A 21,186-nucleotide genomic window follows, 5' to 3' on the forward strand; every position below is an offset into this window, starting at 1 on the left:
GTGAGAACATGTGATATTCGGATCTTTGTTTCTGTGAAAGGTCACTCAGTATTATAGACTCTAGTTCCATCTAGGTTGCTGCGAAATTCATGATTTTGTTCTTTTTTATGGCTGCGTAGTATTCCATCATGTATATGTACCACATTTTTTAAATCCAGTCCTCTTTTGATGGGCAGCATGGTTGTTTCCAGGTTCTTGCTATTGTGAACAACGCTGCGATAAACATACGTGTGCAGGTATCTTTTTTATAGAGTGATTTGTGTTCTTCAGGGTATATTCCCAGTAGTGGGATTGCAGGGTCATATGGAATGTCAATTTTTAGAGGTTTTAGGAATCGCCACACTGCTTTCCACAGAGGTTGCACCAGTTTACACTCCCACCAACAGTGTAGAAGTGTTCCCTTTTCACCACACCCTCTCCAGCAGCTGTTATTTTTTGAGTTGTTAATAATTGCCATTCTGACTGGAGTTAGGTGGTATCTCCGTGTGGTTTTGATTTGCATCTCCCTGATGATTAGTGAGGTTGAACATTTCTTCATGTGTTTGTTGGCTGCTCTGATGTCTTCTTTTGTGAAGTGTCTGTTCATATCTTTTGTCCATTTTATAATGGGGTTGTTTGTTTTCTTCTTTTCAGTACGTTTCAGATCCTTGTAGATCCAGGATGTTAAGCCTTTGTCAGACCTAGAGTTGGCAAATACTTTTTCCCAGTCTGTAGACTCTCCCTGCTCTCTTGATGGTTTCTTTGGCTTTGCAGAAGCTTGTCAGTTTAATAAGGTCCCATTTGTCTATCTTCTCTCTTAAGTCCTGTGAGTTTGGGGTTTTGTACAGGAATTGGATGCCAGTTCCAATTTCCATGAGAATATTTCCTTCCTTTTCTAAGGTTCTTATGGTTTGAGGTTTTACATTTAGGTCTCTGATCCATTTGGAGTTAACCTTTGTGCATGGGGATAGATAGGGGTCCTGTTTCAATCTTCTGCATGTGGTCAGTCAGTTTTCCCAGCACCATTTACTGAATAGGTTCTCCTCTCCCCATTGGTAGGTGGTTGGGGCTTTGTCGAAGATGAGTTGATTGAGAAATTGTGGTTTTGCTTCTGGAATCTCAATTCTGTTCCATTGATCTATATGCCTGTTCCTGTACCAATACCAAGCTGTTTTGATGATTGTAGCTTTATAGTAAAGTTTGAAGTCTGGTATTGTGATACAACCTGCTTTGGTTTTTTTGCTGAGGATTGTTCTGGCTATTCTTGGACGTTTGTGTTTCCATATGAATTCCTGTGTTGTTTTTTCTAGGTCTGAGAAGAATGTTGTTGGTAATTTAATGGGTATTGCATTGAATTTGTAGATTGCCTTAGGTAAGATGGACATCTTCACAATGCTGATTCTTCCGATCCATGAGCATGGGATATTTTTCCACTTGTTCGTGTCAGCTTTGATTTCTTTGACCTGTGTTTTATAATTTTCATTGTAAAGGTCTTTCACGTCTCTGGTTAGGAGGATGCCAAGGTATTTCATTTTTTGTGTGGCTATTGTGAAGGGAATTGTGTTTTTTATTTGGGTTTCTGTTTGTTTATTATTGGTATAGAGAAATGCGATTGTCTTTTGTACATTTATTTTGTATCCTGAGGCTTTACCCAAGGCCTTTATCAATGTAAGGAGGCCTTTGACAGATTCTCTTGGGTTTTCAAGGTACACAATCATATCATCTGCATAGAGAGATAACTTGAATTCCTCTTTTCCTATTTGAATACCTCTGATTGCCTCCTCTTCTCTGATTGCTCTAGCCAGGACTTCCAATACTATGTTGAACAGGAGGGGAGAGAGTGGGCATCCTTGTCTAGTTCCAGTTTTCAGGGGAATTGGTTCCAATTTTAAAACATAACATTTAAAATAAATAGTGATTAGCAGTTAGACAGTTAATAAAATAAAAATAAAATTATATCTATTCTCACACCGTACACAACAATAATTTACACATCGATCCATAGATCTAAAAATAAAAATTAAAACATTCAAATATTAAAAGAAAATGTGGCTAAATTCTTCTACAAAATTGGTTAATAAAAAAGGCTAAAACCTTAGATAAAATGAAAGAGAAAGAATGATAAATTCGATTTAAAAATAGTATACATTTTGCATGACTAGCAAAAAATTATGCAAAAATCAAAAGAGCAATTAACCAGTGGGATAAAATATTTGTGATGTATAATATAAAGTGCTAATATTGCTAATACTAAGGAAAATAAAATAAAATAAAATTGAGTGTGAAAGTTATTATAATCTTACAGAAAATGTGATAAAAAAACAACAATTTACATAAGAAACAAAAAAGGCCTTTAAAAATATGAAAAGATGTTTCACTTAACTTATACTAAAGTAAATAAAGATCAAGTCTCTGTTAACATGCCATTTCTCCTTCATCAGATTCATAAGTTTCACAATCAGCTCTGTTGTTGGGGTTGTGGTGCAAAGGAACTTGCATATATTGTTTGTCACAATGTAAAGCAGTAAAAGCAGAATTTGGTAATAAAGTGACATGATATGTGAAACTTAACCTAAATCAGAATTTTTTTTTATGTGTGTGTAATTATATGTGGATGAGTATGTATGGGGGAGGGAGAGAGAGAGAGAGAGAGATCAAAAAATAAAAACGAGTTCAGGATATATAAGTGTTCTCTAAATTGTTTTAGCAATATTTTCATAATTTTAATGACTTCAAATAGAAATAAAATTATTTATGAAGCATTTAGGGAACAAAGCCTTGTGACATTGGGCTAGAAAATATTTCTTAAGCGAGAGATTTTTTAAATATTGACAATCTGGGAGATGGAAACTACAAAGAACATTATCATTTTTCAATATTAAAAATGTATGTTATGATAAGAAAAAAATTTATATATTTGTTGTGTATGATATAATGTCTTGATAGATTTATTGTAGAATAGCTTAAATAAGGCTATTTAACTCATGCATTACCTCTCACACTTATATTTTGTGTGTGGTGAAAAATTTAAAAACTTCTCTCAGTAATTTAAGTTTTATCTTTAGCCATCAGGTGTACAGGAGATCTCTTGAACTTTTTCCTCTCATCTAACTGTGATTTTTGACCAGCAACTCCCTAATCTTCTTATCCTCCTGCCTTTGGTAATTATCATTTTACACTCTATTTCTATAAGTTCAACTTTTTTTAGATTCCATATGTAAGTAGGTTCATGTGATCTTTATCTTCCTGTGCCTGGTTCATGTAACTAACAAATACCTTCCAGTTTCATCAAAGTTGTCACAAACGAAAGGATTTCTTCTTTGTTATTTGAAGGTTGAATTGTATTTCATTGTGTATATATACCACATTTTCTATATCTATGTATCTGTTGATGGACACAGGTTGATTACATGTCACAGTTATTGTGAATAATGCTGCAATATACTTGAGAGTACAGATATTTGTTTGACATACAGATTTCACATCCTTTGGATATCTACTCAAAAGAGGGATTGCTGAATAATATGGCAGTTCTATTTTAATCTTTTGAAGAACTTCCATACTGTTTTCCATAATGACTACACTTATTTACTACATTCACACCAACAGAGTTTCCCTTTCTTGACATCTTTGCCTCTACTTGCTATCTTTCATCTTTTTGAAAATATCCATCCTAACAGGTGTGAGGCAATATTTTATTGGGGTTTCAACTTTTATTTTTATGATGATTAGTGATATTGAACCAATTATCATATACCTGTGGCCATTTGTATGTCTTCTTTTGTGATATGTCTATACAGGTCTTTAAAATCTGGTTATCTGTTTTCTCATTATTGAGTTGTGTGTGTATGTATGTGTGTGCATATGTGTTTTACTGTATTTGAACATTTACCCCTCATCAGATACACTGTCAGCAAATATGTTCTCCCATTTTTTAGGTTGTCTCTTCCTTGTTTATTGTTGTCCTGGCTGTGCAAAAGCTTTTTAGCTTGATATAATTTCACTTGTCTATTTTTGCTTTTGTTGGTCAAGATTCTGGGGTTGTATCCAAAAAATTATTGCCCAGACCAATGTCATTAAACTTTTATCTTATATTTTCTTCTAGTACTTTTACAGTTTAAGGTCTTACACTTAAGTCTTAATCTATTTTAAGTTGATTTAATTATACATTCTTCTAATCAATTTTAAATGTCATGGGAGTACAGAATCTCTGATTTAATCTCTAATGGCCTTTCATTATTCTTCATTAGCTTATGTGGTGGAAACTTCAGCTTGGTACACTTAAAAAAGAATTTGCATTATACCTCAATTTCCAGGAAGATGGAGCAGATGCACTTTTTTCTATTCTGTCTGCTAAATAGGATCTAAACAGTTGTATATTATATACAAAATAACCATCAGAAGCTAATGAAAGCTATGAAAGGTGGAGAGAAGAAGAAAAGATGATTGACTCCAAACTTGAGAGTTGAGAAATGACACAATGGTAATCTCCCTGTTTTCTTTTTGTCTCACATATTCAAGACTTGAAACTGAAGAAGCCAGTAGCCTAGAAATGCCAACAAAGACAGACATAAAACAATCTAAAAACAAACAAGTAAATCTTCATCTCTCTAGGCAATGATCAAGAAAGCGATAGACCAGCAAGACAGAAAATAATAACCACTTCCTGTCCTTCATTTCAACCAAATACAAGGGGGGGGGGGCGTGACTTCATTCCATCATGCTAGCTACAGTTAGGTGGGAAGATCTTCCACTCTCATGAGGCTATAATAAAGCATCCCAAAATCTCTACTGAGGTGGTCTCAGGGATGGAAAAATATTAAGCCAGGATACTCATCCCCACTGATAGTTCACAATACTACACCTATTACCCATGGTGTCAGTAGAAATCACATAACTGAGGTACGAGACCTTTGTCCTAAGCTTGCAGGAATGATATGATCCTGTCCGTCTTGGCTGAGGTGGTGTCAGTGGTGGCCCAGTGAAGAATCAATATTTTAACCATTACCCAGAGGTCATGAGGCCAGCCCCACCAAAATGTCAGTAGAGAAGGTGTGATGACATGGAACTCCCATTTCCAGCCTGAAATGAGATGTCCTTCCTTCAGCTATCAATGGATTCTGACTGAAAGACATGAACCTCTACTTCCACCTGAAAGTACTGGCAACTCTACCCTTTCATGATGTTATGGTGACAGAGAAAATCAGCAAAAACAGAAGGTGTAAATATGATTTAGTGTCTCATAAAAGAATATTAAAGTATCTAGTTTTCAAACAAAATCAGTCATTATGCCAAGATTCAGAAAAGGCATTAAATAAACTACAGTAAGTTCCCTACATATGAATGAGTTCCATTCTGAGACTGCATTCATTAATACAATTTGTAAGTTCAATAAAGTTAACCTTGGGACCCAACTAACACAATCAGCTGTATGTCCTGTGCCAGCTACACTACTGCTACACTTAAACTTTCTTCCAGACATCCTGGGCTCAAAATAAAGATACTCTACTACTGTACTGTATACAATTTTACACAGTAAAGTACACAAAAGCACATCCACTTGTAGAGGAGGCATGCACGTGACAATGTTCTTAAGACACATGAACTAACCTGTGTGACTGGAGATGAGAATGCATGTTCACTTCTTTGAAAGTTTGCAACTTGAAAGTTTGTATATAGGAAACACTGTAAATAATTGTAAAAACCAATACATGCCATCATTGAGATGACAGAGGCATTAGACTTATCTGGCAAATATTTTCAATTGAGTATGATAAAAATATTGCAATAAAAAGTTAAGCATATATATATATATATATATATATATATAAGAAATAAATAGTAAAATTAGAAAGATGTAGCAGAGAAATAGAAATTCACAGCAAATAGAAATTACACATATGAAAACCAAAGATAAAGTCAATTATGTAACAGCAACAACGACAACAAAATACAAAAAGCAGCAGAACCTGTGGGACCTGTGGGACTATAACAAAAGATAACACTTCTTTCATTGAATTTCATGAAGGAAAGTTAAAAGGAGGTACAACTAAAAATTATTTGAAATAATAACTGAAAACTTTATAGCTAGGTAAAGCCATAAAACTGCAGATTCAAAAATCTGAACCACACCAAAATAAGATAAATGCAAAGAAATTTATGACAAAACGTTATAATTAAACTTATGCAAATTAAATAGAAAAAATTAAAAGCAGCTGTGGGTATGGGAGACATGTATGAGGCTAAATAACTCAAATGACAAGTTTTCTTTTTTTAAATCAGAAAAAAAGAAAGCACAAAAAGAGCACACTATTTTTCAATCAATAAAAAAACACATCATGAATTCTGGCAAAAAAAATCTGGCAAAATTATGCTTTAGGAGTGAAAGGGAAATCAAGATATTCTCAGATGAAGGAAAATCATGAAAATTTGTTGTGAGAAGACATAATAAAATACGATTACAGGATGTTACTTAAAATAACAGAAAATACTTTTTAAAAATGATTAAAACATGGAAAAAATAAAGAATATACAAGGCAAAAAATATGAGAAGATATATTAGGTTTTTATCCTCCTGTTAGGTTTTCTAAATTATGATTGATGGTTGGAAAAACATTGTAATATTGCCGATGTGATTCAAAATGTAGATATCAGAGAAATATTTAAGAAAATTACATTATAAACAGGGGAGCAAAAGAAATGTAAAGGGAGGTAAGGCTTGTATATTTAATTTGATCTGTCAAGATAAAGACAACAGTAGATCATAGTATGTTATGTATATGTAATGCAATACTTAGATCACCTAATTTAAAAAAAACAATATTAAAATATGCTTGGAAACAAAAATATAATTAAAAATGAAATTTTAAAAAATGTCTTTATTTTTCATGCCACAGAAGGCATAAAAAAGAAAGAAAAAGTACAGAATAGAAACAAAAAAAGTGGCAGTCTTAAGCTCTAACATCATTTGCATTAAATGCAATTTATGCATAATTTAATGCTTATTGATCTATTACATTAAATGTTAATGGACTAAAGACACCAAATAAAGGTTAGAGACTGAGGATGTTAATTCAAAAATATGACCCAACTGTATACTATCATAATAAACTCACTTCAAACACAGTTCATTTTAATTTTCTTAGACTCCATATTTTCAAATGAGCCCAACTAATCTTTGATAAGTGTGCAAAAGCAATTCAAGGAAGAATAAACTGCTTTTGCAACAAGCATTACTTGAATAACCATATATTCAAAGACTAAATGAACAAACAAATGAAAAACCAAAATCCTCACTTGTCATGCCTTATGCAGAAAAAAAAAAAGGAAAAACCTTAAAATCTATCAGTGGCTTAAATACAAATTATAAAACCATAAATGTTAGGGAAAAAAGTAGATGAAAATTGTAAGTATCTAGGTGTAGGCAACATATCCTTAGACTTGGCAACAAAAATATAATCCATAAAGTTAAAAATATATAAATTGTAATTTATCAATATCAACTTTTGCTCTACAAAAGATCACGTAAAGAGAATGAAATGACAAGTTATACACTGGAAGAAAATAATTGTAAACTACATGTCCAAAAATGGTTTCATATCTAGAATAAATAATGCCTTCAAATCTTAATGGTAAAAAAAAAAAAATTCAATAGAAAAGGAATAAAATATATAAAGAGGCATTTTTAAGTGAAGAAGATGTGCAGATGCCAAATAAGCACATAAAATGATTTTCACTATCATTAACTATTAAGGAAATACAAATTAAAAACACAGAGTTATCACTGAACAACCATAAGATTGACTGCAATAAAAATTATAGACAACACTAAATGGAGAAACTGAACCACTAATACATTGCTGGTGAAAATGTAAAATTATGTAGCCACTCTAGAAAACAGTTTGGCAATTTCTTTAAACATATATATGTGTATATATATATTTTTTTCTAAATGCAGGATTTATTGAGAGGACAAAAAAGCTCCCACAGTGGGAGGAGACCCCAGGGGGTTGCCCCCAGAAATTTTAACATGCATCTACAACTTGAACTAAAAATTTGCACTACTCAGTATTTGTCCCAGAGAAATGAATACTATCTTCCACATAAAAACCTGTGCATGAAGGTTTTTAGCAGCTTTATTATGGTTTCAAACTGGGAAAAACTCATATGTTCTTTAGTTGATAAATGTTTAAACAACAACAACAATACCCTCCCTCAAAAAAAAAAAAAAAAAAAAAAAAAACAACTAACAGGTATATCATAGGTCTACTTAACAATTAAAAAAAAAAAAAAACTACTGATAGGCATTCAACCACCTGGATGAATCTCCAGAGAACTTCGCTGAGTGAAAAAAGCCAACCCCAAATGGTTACATGCTGTATGATTCTATTTATATGATATTCTTGAAATGACAAAGTAATATAAATGAGAAAAAATTAGTGGTTCAAAGTTTATAAAGAGGCAGTAGGGATAAAAGAGGCATGGTGGAGGGCTGTAGAGGGCAATGTAAAGAATCCTTGGAGTAGAAATATCTGTATCTGCCTGGGTCAGAGTCAATAACCTGATTGTTTTATTGTACTACAGAACTGTAGATATTATGATCAGGAGAAACTATGTAAAAGGTATATATGATCTTTCTGCATGATTTCTTATAACTGAATGTAAATGTGTAAGAGCCACAAAACAAAAAGTTTTGTTGAAATATAAAAATTGGTCTCAAATTTTCACATTGCAATGCATGGGAATGTGGACATAAAGAGCCGATCTAAATCAATTAGAATATAATAATAGCAGAAGCAAAGAAAAGAAATAAACATGGCCAGTTAGATTAATCTTGAAGAACTAGGTCTAAGAATAGAAAAAATGGTATCGTATTTAGAAATTTGTAGTTTTCTTTGCCTCTTTAATTTTAGCTAGACTCCATATTATTTTACAAGGTTCTACATGAGAGCTTATAAAATAACAAAACTTCTAAAAGACTACAATTGCTTTAGCACTGTGTAAATATCTGCACTGTACTCTCTTCTGGTTGCTTTACAATCATTTTCTCACTCAATTCTCTCAACTCTGTGAGAATAGTACTTTTATTCACTACTTCTATTATCTATTTCTTAGCTAATTAGAACAAATAGAAAATACTGGATTGAACTCAAGTATTTGTGACATAAGAACCCAGAGTTAAAACCTATACTTCCATCAGATAGACAACCTGAGATTTATACCCCACCCACCTCCTTTCCTTTCTGATTTTCAGGCAATGTCTTCTTCCTTTCTCTTCTCCCACTCCTCCTCCTCTCTTCCTTCTTCCTTTCCTTCTCCTCTCCTATTTTTTCTCCTCCTTCTCACTCTCTCTCTCTCTCTCTCTCTCTCTCTACACACACACACACACACACACACACACACACACAATTACAGCCACTTTATATCTGGCACTGAACTATTTATTAGAAATTTTAAAAAATATGTGTTTGTGATTCAAAGTTAAGTAAGATATAATCCTCATCATTGAAATAATGCCCTATTTCTTATAAAGTATAAGAAGGTATTTTGGAAGAACAAATTTACAGTTGATCCATGCTCCCTAATAAGTTTTCTGAAGCCCTCTTATCTCAGAAAAAGCACTTCAGTCACTTTCAAAGTACTCTTCATTGGATACAATACACCTATCAAGATGGTTTTTCCACTGCCTAAAACAGTTTTTGAACTCATCTATGTTGATGCCTTTTAGTGCTTTTGCCATTTTTTTGGTTTCTCCTCTTCCACATTGGTAAAATGTTTCCCTTTTTTTCATCTGGGGAAACAACAAAAAAAGTTGCTATGGATGAGATTGGGTGAATAGGGAGGGTAGAACACAGGGATCATGCTGTTTTTGGTCAAAAAACTGATAAATACTCAGTATGGTGTAGGCAAGTGCATTGTCATGGTGAAAGAATCAGTCACTTGTTCACTACAAAAAATTTCACTGAAGCCTAATGTATCCTCTCAGAATGGTAGCTGGTGCACTGATGCCAATGGGTTCTTAAAACACTTACCTATTAAGGGAATCCTGTACTCCAAGGGGCCTGCCCTCCAAAAGATAATTCAGTTTTTTGAGGTTACACAAATATACACACTAGTCCTTTGCTGTCACTCTCCCTAAGACCATTATTGAAAGAGCTGTTCTGGTTGACAGAGCTTTCAGCTCCCACTGCTAGGATGTTGTTGCTTAATTTTCTGGAAATCAAGAGTTCAGAATTTATTCTTATGAGGCCATAATTCTTTTAACTCCGGGATAAAAAGAAAAACAACTCTTGGCTCCCTTCAAAGCTCAAAATATATTCCATAATAAAAAGATACATACATTTTTCCAATATCAAAATTTATAGATATGAAAATTTGAATAATGAACAATGGTTTTATAAGGAAGTTATATAATCTTCCTAAACTTTCTGCCATATAGGTGGTTATGTAATTTTTCTAACTTAATATGTTAGCGCTGCATTTTGAGCAACATAATATGATACTTGAAACATTCAGTAATGAAAATGTTATGACCCTTTCTGTCTGCTCTATAAAATTGCCTTACTGTATCAATAACCATAACTTCCAATCTTGGATTTTTTTCCTCTACTATTTTCCTTAAAATTACATAATGACATTTCTCTTGATTTATCTCTTGATTTCATGAGCTATCTCAAAATTGCAATTTCAAGATTTGTTGTTAAAATGAAAGGCAAATATTTTTTTCCTAAAATGCATATTGTTTCCCTTATTCACTTTCTCCATTACTTTCATTTGCATTTATGTACGATGAAGCCACACAAGCAAATAGCAAAGCTTTTCTTCTCAGAAGGGGACATCTGTCAGATACCCTGAAGCTCATGTGTAACTGCAGGCTAGGATTTAGTCAAATGAGAAATGGAAAGAAATAATCTCATAGGAAAGTCATCCATGAAAATGCTGCATTGCCAGATAGCTAGTATCCTGTCCAGAATTTCATAACTCAGCAGATATTGAAAGCATCCTGCTGGGGAACTGTATATCACTGCATTTCTTGAACAGAGTTCCAATGAGACATAAACAGGCCTGGGTCTTTTGGAGTGAAATAAAGAATTCAATTTTTCTCTAATAAACTGTATATTATTTTACTTTTCAGAATAAACAAAATGAAAAATATGGGCAGTAAGAGCCCTTGTGCGTTCCCATTTCCATTTGGCTTGCTGGGCTTACACTATTGACTTTCTGTGTAAAGATGGACTAAATGTCGGCATCTAGTTCCTGACTTGCTGTGTCAGTTCCACCGGAGCTACCAGGTGGCTTGTTAACTTGAAGATTTTTAGTCCCCCAAACAGAGTTCCCCATACTGATGTAGAATCTGCATAATTCTTATACGTTCCACAGTGTGAGAATTGCTTCTCTAAACATCTACAGCCCCCTGGGTGGTAAGCATCTTGAATCACACCTGGATATGACTAGATAGCTGGTCCACAAGGCATCAACAGCAGATGTCCTGCACTCTGTGCAAATGAAACTCTTTCCAATGCCTAACTCTATGACTAAGAAATGTGTTTCTTTCATTTATTATGCTTTCATTCCATCCTGCCAGGAACAGTATGTTAGCAGATGGAGCGTAGATTGTTCCTGCCTTCTTATTTATTATCATTTGCAGTATCCTTAGAGGAATGCACAACTGTTGCGTTGCTTAGAACAAAAATAAAATTATATCATACAATTAGTGTTAAAATCAAGCATCTCTTCCTTTTACTCTCCTGTATGGGATGTTCACTGGATGATTTATACACACTTATATAATCTACTTTATGACTGTTTATAGAATTGACTATTCAAAGCATATTCTTCTGGTCATATATTGTACATCATAGGGTTTAATTAAAAGTGTACCTGCTTCACTATGTAGTAAATGATGCATGCACATTACTTTACAGTACATACATATTTCATGCTATAATTATACATTTCACAATTTTAAGCATGCATTTAATTATACAGAAAAGTTGTACAATTTTCAAACTTGGTAAACACAAATGGAAATCGTAAACACAATTTTTTTTAGAAAGAAAGGAAGGGAATGTGAAAACAGGGGTTCTCAAACAATTCATATTTGAAAATTAAACCTCCCTCCCCTCAATTGCTTTTATGTCTGAAATCATGTACTTCCATCCAAATATCACCTAATATATCAATATAGAATGTTTTGACTGATGGTCAAAATGATATTGAAAATTATAATTCTCATTTATTACAAATCCAGAGGCATTTTCTGTGAAGAGACATAGGTTTTAAGTTTGTGAAATTCGATTTAAACACTCTCAAAGGTGCCTTTCACTGTTCCTTCTATTTTAGAGATTGTTGTTCAATTAGGACTATTTTCAGTCAAACCTGATCTGTGGAATGAAACTGGAATTTGGCATTTACACTCTGGAGTGATCTAAAAATGACCGTGCATAAGCAGATCTGCAAAACATATTCGTGTTAACATTTTCCTACTAGAATCCAACTTTTCCTTTTTCAAAAATATGTAAATTTTATCTGGACATCGTGGCTCACACCTGTAATCCCACCACTTTGGGAGACCAAGGCGAGAGAATTGCCTGATCCCAAGGGTTCAAGACCAGCCTGGGCATCTTGCGAGACCCCTTCTCTACGATAAATTAAAAAATCAGCTGAGTGTGCTAGTGCATGCCTGTAGTACCAACTATTTGGAAAGTTGAGAAGAAAGATCACCTGAGCCCAGCAAGTCGAGGCTGCGGTGGCCATGAGCATACCACTACACTCCAGCAACAGAGTGAGACTGCGACTCAAATATGTGTGTGTGTGTGTGTGTGTGTGTGTGTGTGTGTGTGTGTGTGTGTGTGTTTGAAAATTAAACCCTCATCCCCTCAATTGCTTTTATGCCTGGAATCATGTACTTCTATCCAAATATCATATCTAACATATCAATATAGAATGTTTTAACTGTTGGCCAAAGTGTTGGTATTGAGAATAATAATAATTCTCACTTATTACAAATCCAAGTCTTATAGGTCAACTTCTAGTTTAAATGTTGCACCACTGGAGATGTTTCTCTCTTATTTTTCTGTTTCTGCTTTTATGATTCCCATTGTTTTGGGTTTTCATCACTTTTTCCATGATTTGCTTATGTATGATTTTCTTTATTTATACTGCTTGAGTTCATAGAATAGTTGGAATTTTCAGCTTGCTATGTCTCCTTACTTTTGGAAAGTAGTCATTATGTTCAAGGAAATTTTTAAAATGAGAATCATGACAGAGAACTAGATATTGCATACAGAAACATGCAGAAGGTCTAGAAATAAAACCTCAAAGACTAAATTAAATATCAGAAAAAATCACTTAAGAGAAGCTCAGACAAAATAAAGAAACATTTGGTAAAGTGGGTAATAGTTCAGAAGAAAGCAATAGAATTATGAAACAGATAAAATAAAATATAGTAGAGAAATAAATAAATACAAAGGGGGTATTTAGCATAAGTATATTTGGGCTTTCAGAAAAAAGCGAAGGAGTTTGAAAAAAGAGACAAGACTTTCACCAGTACTGGTAGAATCAAAAGCACTGCTACATTTCTGAGATTCTCAGTCACCTTCTTCAGAAGACTCAGATCCTAGGGAAAAAGTGGCCCCCAAATACCATTGGCAGAATCCTCTTTTATTTGATTTTTTAAATATAATAAATCAATTTTGGACCTGCCAAGAAAGCCAGGCCCCCGGGCTCAAGGTCTCCTAATAAGTAGAACTGTAAAGGTGTGAGCCTGGAATTCTATTAGGTTTTATTCTGGATACATCAAACAGTTATTTAAGCTATACAAAGCAAACAGCCAAAAAGATCAGCAGAAAATAGGTGGAAAGCTCAGCCGAGATTTCAGAAATCTCTCTGTGCTGGAAAGATGGCAGTTAAAATTAAAGGCTTATCAAGTGGGAAGAAACCATTTTTAGGCAAAACAAGCAGATTAAACTTGACACACCTTGCAACCTAATCTGGAATTAGCTGAGAAGTTAAATATATTAAGGTGATCTACTCTATCTATAGCTCCCTGGAAAAGAATATTGTGAATCTTCTATGAAGAGAGATATCACATTCCAAAGCCTCAACAATTGTTTATAGAAATTCTCACTATTCACTAAAAGAAAATAACATTTGTAGGAAGGAAGGAAGAATGGTAAGAGGGAAGGCTGACAAGGAAAAGAGACCAAAGACGCAATCCATATATTGGCGTTACTAGACAGAGGCATTAAAATGACTGTGATTAATATGTTCATAATAGAAAATTTCACAAGAAACCTAAAATATATTTTTTAAAGTTCAATAATTGAAGACTTCATATGCCAGCTGACTAAAAGAAAGCCACTTTAGATATAAAGACACAAATAAGTTAAATGTAAAAGGTGTTTTAAAATATCTTGTAGTAATGAAAGTAAAAAGAAAGTTTTAGAAAACTCCAGGCCCATGCTTTATTGGGAAATTCTCTTAAGCATTTGAAAAAGAAATAATGCCTATTCTATCTTATTCTATCAGAAAATTGAAAAAAATGCTTTCAGCATATTCTATAAAGATAGAATTGGTATGAAATCACATCAAAGACATTATAAGTAAAGCAATTTATAAAACAATAGCTTTCATAAGCATAGATACAAATAAGTTTATCATAATTATAGCAAATTGTATTCAAATATATATGAAAGTAGTATAATTTAACAAAGTGATATTTATTTGAGGAATGCAATATAGGTATAATTAAACCAAATCACATTATTCATCATATTACACACTAAAAACAAAACCCACATGATCATCTCAATAGACACTAAAAGAACAATTGACAAAACCCAACATCCACTCCTGATAACAGTTATCACCAAATTAAGAATAGAACCAAACAATCTCAACCTTATGGAAGACATATTATAAAATCTTTCAGTGTATATCATACTTAGTAAAGAAAGATTGAATGCTATAATACCAAAAGCAAAAATATTCACTCTTACCATTTTTATTCACTAGTCAAGTAGACGTTCTAGCTATTTCAAGTAAAAAAGTCAACTAGAATATTTTTAAAAGACTAAAAATAATAAATGAAAATGGCTATGCTTGTATTGGAAAGAATTGTCTATATAAAAAATGTGGGAAAATCTGCAAAAAAACTACTAGAATTGCTTTAATGACACCACATCAATATGCGAAAATCAGTTATTTCCTAGTCTCGCACCAATTATTTATATATTATAGCAACAATAATTCAAAATGAAAGAACCATAACATTTACAATATCATCAAAAATTTGAAATACTTAATTTTGTAAATATGTCTGAAGATGTGTATGACCTAAACATGGAAAATTCCAAATCTTGACTGAAAGACATTAAAGAAAACCTAAATAAATGTAGAGATATATGTTTATATATTGGAAAGCCAATGATAAATAAAATGTTAATTTTTCTTTTCTTTTTTTTTCAATTGGAGTCTCACTCCGTTGCCCAGGCTGGAGTGCTGTGGCACACTCACGGTCGCTCCAGTGTCGACCTGCTAAGCTCCAGCCATCCTTCTGCCTCAGCATTCCAAGTAGCTGGAACTACAGGCGCTTGCTACCACGCCTGGCTAATTTTTGATTGTAGAGACAAGGTCTCACCAAAAATAATCTACATAGTCAATGTAATAGAGAACCAAGAAATAAACCTAATATATAAGAAAAACTGATTTGGAAGAAATGTCTAAAGGCAGTTCAGTTGAGAATTGATAACTTTCTTAGTCAATGGTGCTGGTTACAGTCAATATGCATGTTCACACCTGATAACTAAGAAAAATAATGTATGATGTATTCCATAAGGCATCAATGTATAATGTGCAACAACATATACATAAAAAACCCAAAAAACCCTCAAAACTCAATAGCATGAAAGCAAATAACTCAATAAAAATGGGCAACCATTCTGAACAGACACTTTACCAAGGAAAATATGCTGATGAAAACTAAAAATTAAGTAAGCTTATCAACATTAGTCATTAAGGAAATGAAAATGAAAATAACAATAAAATGTTATTATATGTTTATTAGAGGGGCTCCCTCAAGAAGAAACACGTAAACCTGACTATTACTTTGACTACTAAAAAAAGCTCCAGACCCAGGTGGTTTTATTAGTAAACTGCAACATACACTTAAGGAAGTAATAATGTCAATTCTATTCAATATATTTCATAAAATAGAAGAAAGAGCATTCCTGAATTCATTCTCTGTGGACCTCATTACCCTATTAGCAAAAAATGATGTGAAACTACAAATAAGTATTCCTTATAAACGTAAATGTTAAAGATACTCAATAAAATATTAAATGGAATCCAACAATGAATTTCAAAAATGATACATTAAATCAATTGGGTTTGAAAATCATCAGTTCACCACATTAACATGCTAAATAGGTACTGTTATATTATTATCTCAATAAATATAGAAAAGACATTTGAAATAATTCATCATCCGCTTATGATATTATAAAATTCTCAGTAATGTAGTAATAGATAGATACTTTCTTTTTTTATTGGAAAATATGGTTTATTTAGAAAGTAAATTAGAGAGAGAGAGAGAAGTTTCACTTCCTAAAGGTAGGAGAGGGGGCCAAAACTTAGGAAAACATGGTGGACACAGCTCAAAGAGCCACATGGCCAGACTAGAGCTTAGCAAAGCAATGACCCGACAGGTACTTTCTTAACCTAATAAAAGGAAATTGCATGCAGTCTGAAATTATCATCATATTTAATAGTGAAAGTGATCAAAAACAAGAAATGGGTATTCTCTCTTACCACTGCTATTGAAATCACTAATGAGCACAGTATGTCAAGTAAAATAAGTAAAACCACACAAATTGAAAAGGAGATGCATGACACTCTGTATTCAGAGATGACATAATTGTCTATATTGAACAATCTTTAAAACTCTAAAAAAAGGTTATTAATAAGTGAGTTTAAGAAGGTCATAGGCATCCAGATCAATATATAAAAGTAAGTCATATTTCTATATGCCAGCAGTAATACAATTGAAATATAAAATTAAAAAATACCAACATAAACCGGGCTCGGTGGCTCAGCCTGTAATCCCGCGCCTTTGGGAGGCTGAGGTGAGTGGATTGCCTGAACCCGCGGGGTCGAGACTCGCCTGGGCAGGCGAGACCTCATCTCTACAATAAATCAAAAAATTAGCCGGGCGTGGTAGCACCTGCCTATAACTCCGGCTACTTGGAAGGCTGAGGCAGAAGGATCGCCAGAGTCCAGCAGGTCGAGGCTGCGGTGGCCGGGAGCGGCCACTGCACTCCAGTCTGGGCGACAGAGTGAGACTCCAACTCAAAAAAAAAAAAAATACAACATAGATATTAAGTTGATCGTGTTTCCACCCAGCTAAATGCCATAAGAGAAATGAAAACATTTATCCAAGCAAAGACTTGGGTGAAAATGCTCACAATAACTTTATTTGTAATAGCCAAAAGCTAGAAACAACCCAGATGTTTATATGGTGAAAGAATAAACAAACTTTGGCACTACAATATAATGGAATCCTATTCAGCAATGAAAATAAAATTAATCTTGATGTACACAAAGTCATAAGTGAACCACAAAACAATTATACTGAGTTAAAGAAGTCAACCAAAATGATTGATATCATGTGATTCAATTTACACAAAATTCTAGAAGATATAAAGACAAGTCAGAAAATCAGTGACTACCTGAAGGTGGGGGGAGGGATGTGAGCAGAAAATGTGATCGGAAATGGGAACAAATTATATAATTTTATTTATAAAATAAAACCTGGGTTTATTATTTTGACTGTAGTCATGGTTTCATCAATATATATGCATATAAAACTCTAACACTTTATATACATAAATATATTGTATGTGAATTAAACTGTTCTATACATTAAAAATTGATAAATAAAATATTTAAATATCAGTAGTTGGTGTGAAATGTATTATTATGATGATGGGAATGAGCCAGTCAAGAATCAAATATTGATGATGAATGTGGGGATTAATTTAAGGAAAGAAATGATAAATAAGGCAAAAGAAAATAGAATTCGCAGCATAAGTAGAAGGATTATTATTAAAGTAAAAAGAAATATTTCATTGTGAAGGAAATGATGACAGAGGTAGGTAGCTATCAGTGAACTAAAAATTTAAGGGTCGTAAATGAGAGCATTCTCCTCTACAGTGAAAACAAAGCTTGTGAAAAAAGGAACGTTTCAGAGGCAAGGAAATGTATAGCTTTTTTTTTTTTAGGATGAAACATTACTGCACACTAATTACAATGTTAATAGTGATTTATACAGTATGATGCGAGAGGAGAAAACTGAAGAAAATGCAAGACTTCAAGATAGAGGAGACCTATATCCTATAATGAGAAAAGGATTTTTAAGCTACTAGTGTGTAATGAAGACCATTCTTTTAAATATTATTTAAACTGCAGCAGCAATTTTGCTGAGATTAGAGTGTTGCTTTTCTTTTAATTTGTATTATTTGGGGGAAGTAGAAGGACAGAGATGAATATGCTGATTCAAGAAATGGAGTTCATTAGATCTTATTTTCATCATTATTTTTAATAGATATGACATACTCATCATGCCAACTATGCTGTCAGAATGTAGACTGAAATACGATGGACAAGTATTAAAAGACTTCTATGAATGGTTAAGGCTACAATTTTTTTAAGTCTGCCCTCTGTAACTGAAGTCAATATTCACCACAAATGCCATATGTACCATGGTAATAAATTCACAGTATTAATGATTATCCCGAGGCTATGACTACTACAGGAAGGAGAACACTGTAATTTGCAAACCAGTGTTATTCATATAGAATAATGATGAAAAAAAAAGGAAAGAAAAGTAAACCAGAAAAAATCCAAACTTAGCATAGAGCTGATTGTCAAGCAGCAACCACTCTTTTTTCTTAATAATAGAGTTTTAAGCTGGGCTCGGTGGCTCAGCCTGTAACCCCGCGCCTTTGGGAGGATGAGGTGAGTGGATAGCCTGAACCCGCAGGTTCGAGACCCGCCTGGGCAGCGAGACCTCATCTCTACAATAAATCAAAAAATAAAAAAAATCAGCCGGGCATGGTAGCGTGTGCCTGTAGTTCCAGCTACTTGGAGCGCTGAGGCGGAAGGATCGCCGGAGTCCAGCAGGCCAAGGCTGCAGTGGCCGGGAGCGGCCACTGCACTCCAGTCTGGGTGACAGTGAGACTCCAACTCAAAAAAATAAAAATAAAAAAATAATAGAGTTTTAGATGGTCATGTGACTGCTCAGCAATATGCTAGATCTTTTGTTCTTTCTCGTTGCCAGATGTGGGCCTGTAGCCAAATTTTATCCAATCTGATATGTGTTTGAACGAATGGGTTCTAATTCTACTCCTTATTCATTAAAGGATTAAGTATCTTCTACTCTAGTCTTTTCCCTCTGTCCATTGGTAGAAAGATGACAAAAACTGGGATAGCATATTTGACCCAGATGATGACAAGAATGTCAGGGTGGCCCAAATAGCCCTACGAGCTTACCTTTCCACAATAATTTACCTTTACCTTGTTTAAACCATTGTATTTTGTAATCTTCTTGTTAGAGGAACTATAACTAATATGTGATAGCTGTAGTAACAGCTGCTCATTAGAAGTTTACAATAAGTCTACATAATATTCAATCCTGTATATGTACACCTTTTTTTTCTATTGTGAAGCCATAAATAAGGACAAAATTATGGGTTTTGCAGCAACTTGGATGAATTTGGGGTCTATCACACTCGTGATGTATCACAGAAACAAAAAACTGAGGACTACATGTTCTCACTCATAAGTGGACCTGCAACACCTATCATAATACTACAAAAAAGGAATTGGCAGTAGTGGGACACTGTCGGGAGAGTGGGGAGCACATAACATCAGGAAGGTTGCCTGATCCTAATCTAGGAGAAGTGAGGTCCAATGGGAGACCAAAACTTCACCTGTATCTAAACCACAATCCTGACTTGTACCCCACGACTTTAAAATTTTTTTAAAAAATCTTACAATAAGCCAGGCCCTTTCTTAGGCTACAGTTATGTATCATTTTAAACAAGGGTAAACCTTAAGAAATGTGTTATTAGGCAATTTTGTTGTTGTGTGACCATCAGACAGTGTACTTATACAAACCTAGATAGTATAGTCTTCTCCACTCCTGTTGCTCCTAGGTTACAAACCAGTACAGCATGTGACTGTACTGAGTACTGTAGGCAATTGTAATACAGTGGTGAGCATTTGTGTATCTAAACATATCTAAAAATAGAAAAGGTCATAGTAAAAATACAGTATTATCATCTTATGGTACCACCATTGTATATGAAATCCATAATTGACAGAAACATCGTTATGCAGTGCATGACTGTATTTAAGTTCTCAAAACAATTCTCAGTTAAAGAGAGAACAATGAGATTAGGAGAAGGTAAGTGGCAGGAAAAAGTTGAAACACCTGCTAAGTTGTAAATGTGGAATCAAATTTGAACTCAAATTCCAGGAGATAAAGTCTTTGTTCTTTCCATTATGTCACAGATCTTTTCAAGCGAAGAAAAGTTGCCTCATAGAGATAGTAAACACTCAGTCTAGAATATATAAAAATGAACCTGAGGTCATGGATGGTTCATCTTTGCATTTCTAGAACTTCTGAGGCATTCAGGAAATGCTTGTTGGACAGATATTAAAATAGAAAATATGCTTTAAGTTCCTTCAAGTTATTCAAGAGAAAGAAGCTGCACCTTCTCTGTATTAGACAAGAAAAGTAGTTGAGTGACTTTGTAGGAATTTTCAATAAAAACATTAAAAACTAATTCAATAAGATTTTTCATACAAGAAATAAAATTGTTAGAATGCAATGAAAATAGAAATTGCAGGTCCAGGATAAAAGTCTATTTCTTACGGGGCTTTTTGGCCATTATTTATTTAATAAAGAAAGTTTACTGATAATTTATAACCATTAACAACTACTGAATCATTCATGCTACAATTTGTCTTTCAGGGAACATCTGATGGTAGGGTGGATTGTTAAGTCTGTGAGAGTTTCTTTTGACACAATCAGCTAAGGCTGTTATTTCCTTTTTTTTATTCTTGGATTTTTATTTTTATTTTTTTCCCTCTTTTAATTTTTATTTTAAAATTGTGGGGTACAATTCAGGGTTAGGTATACAAATA

Source organism: Carlito syrichta, unplaced genomic scaffold (genome assembly GCF_000164805.1).
Source record: "Carlito syrichta isolate Samal-C Ts95f unplaced genomic scaffold, Tarsius_syrichta-2.0.1 Scaffold311616, whole genome shotgun sequence".
In the NCBI taxonomy this organism is placed as follows: Eukaryota; Metazoa; Chordata; class Mammalia; order Primates; family Tarsiidae; genus Carlito; species Carlito syrichta.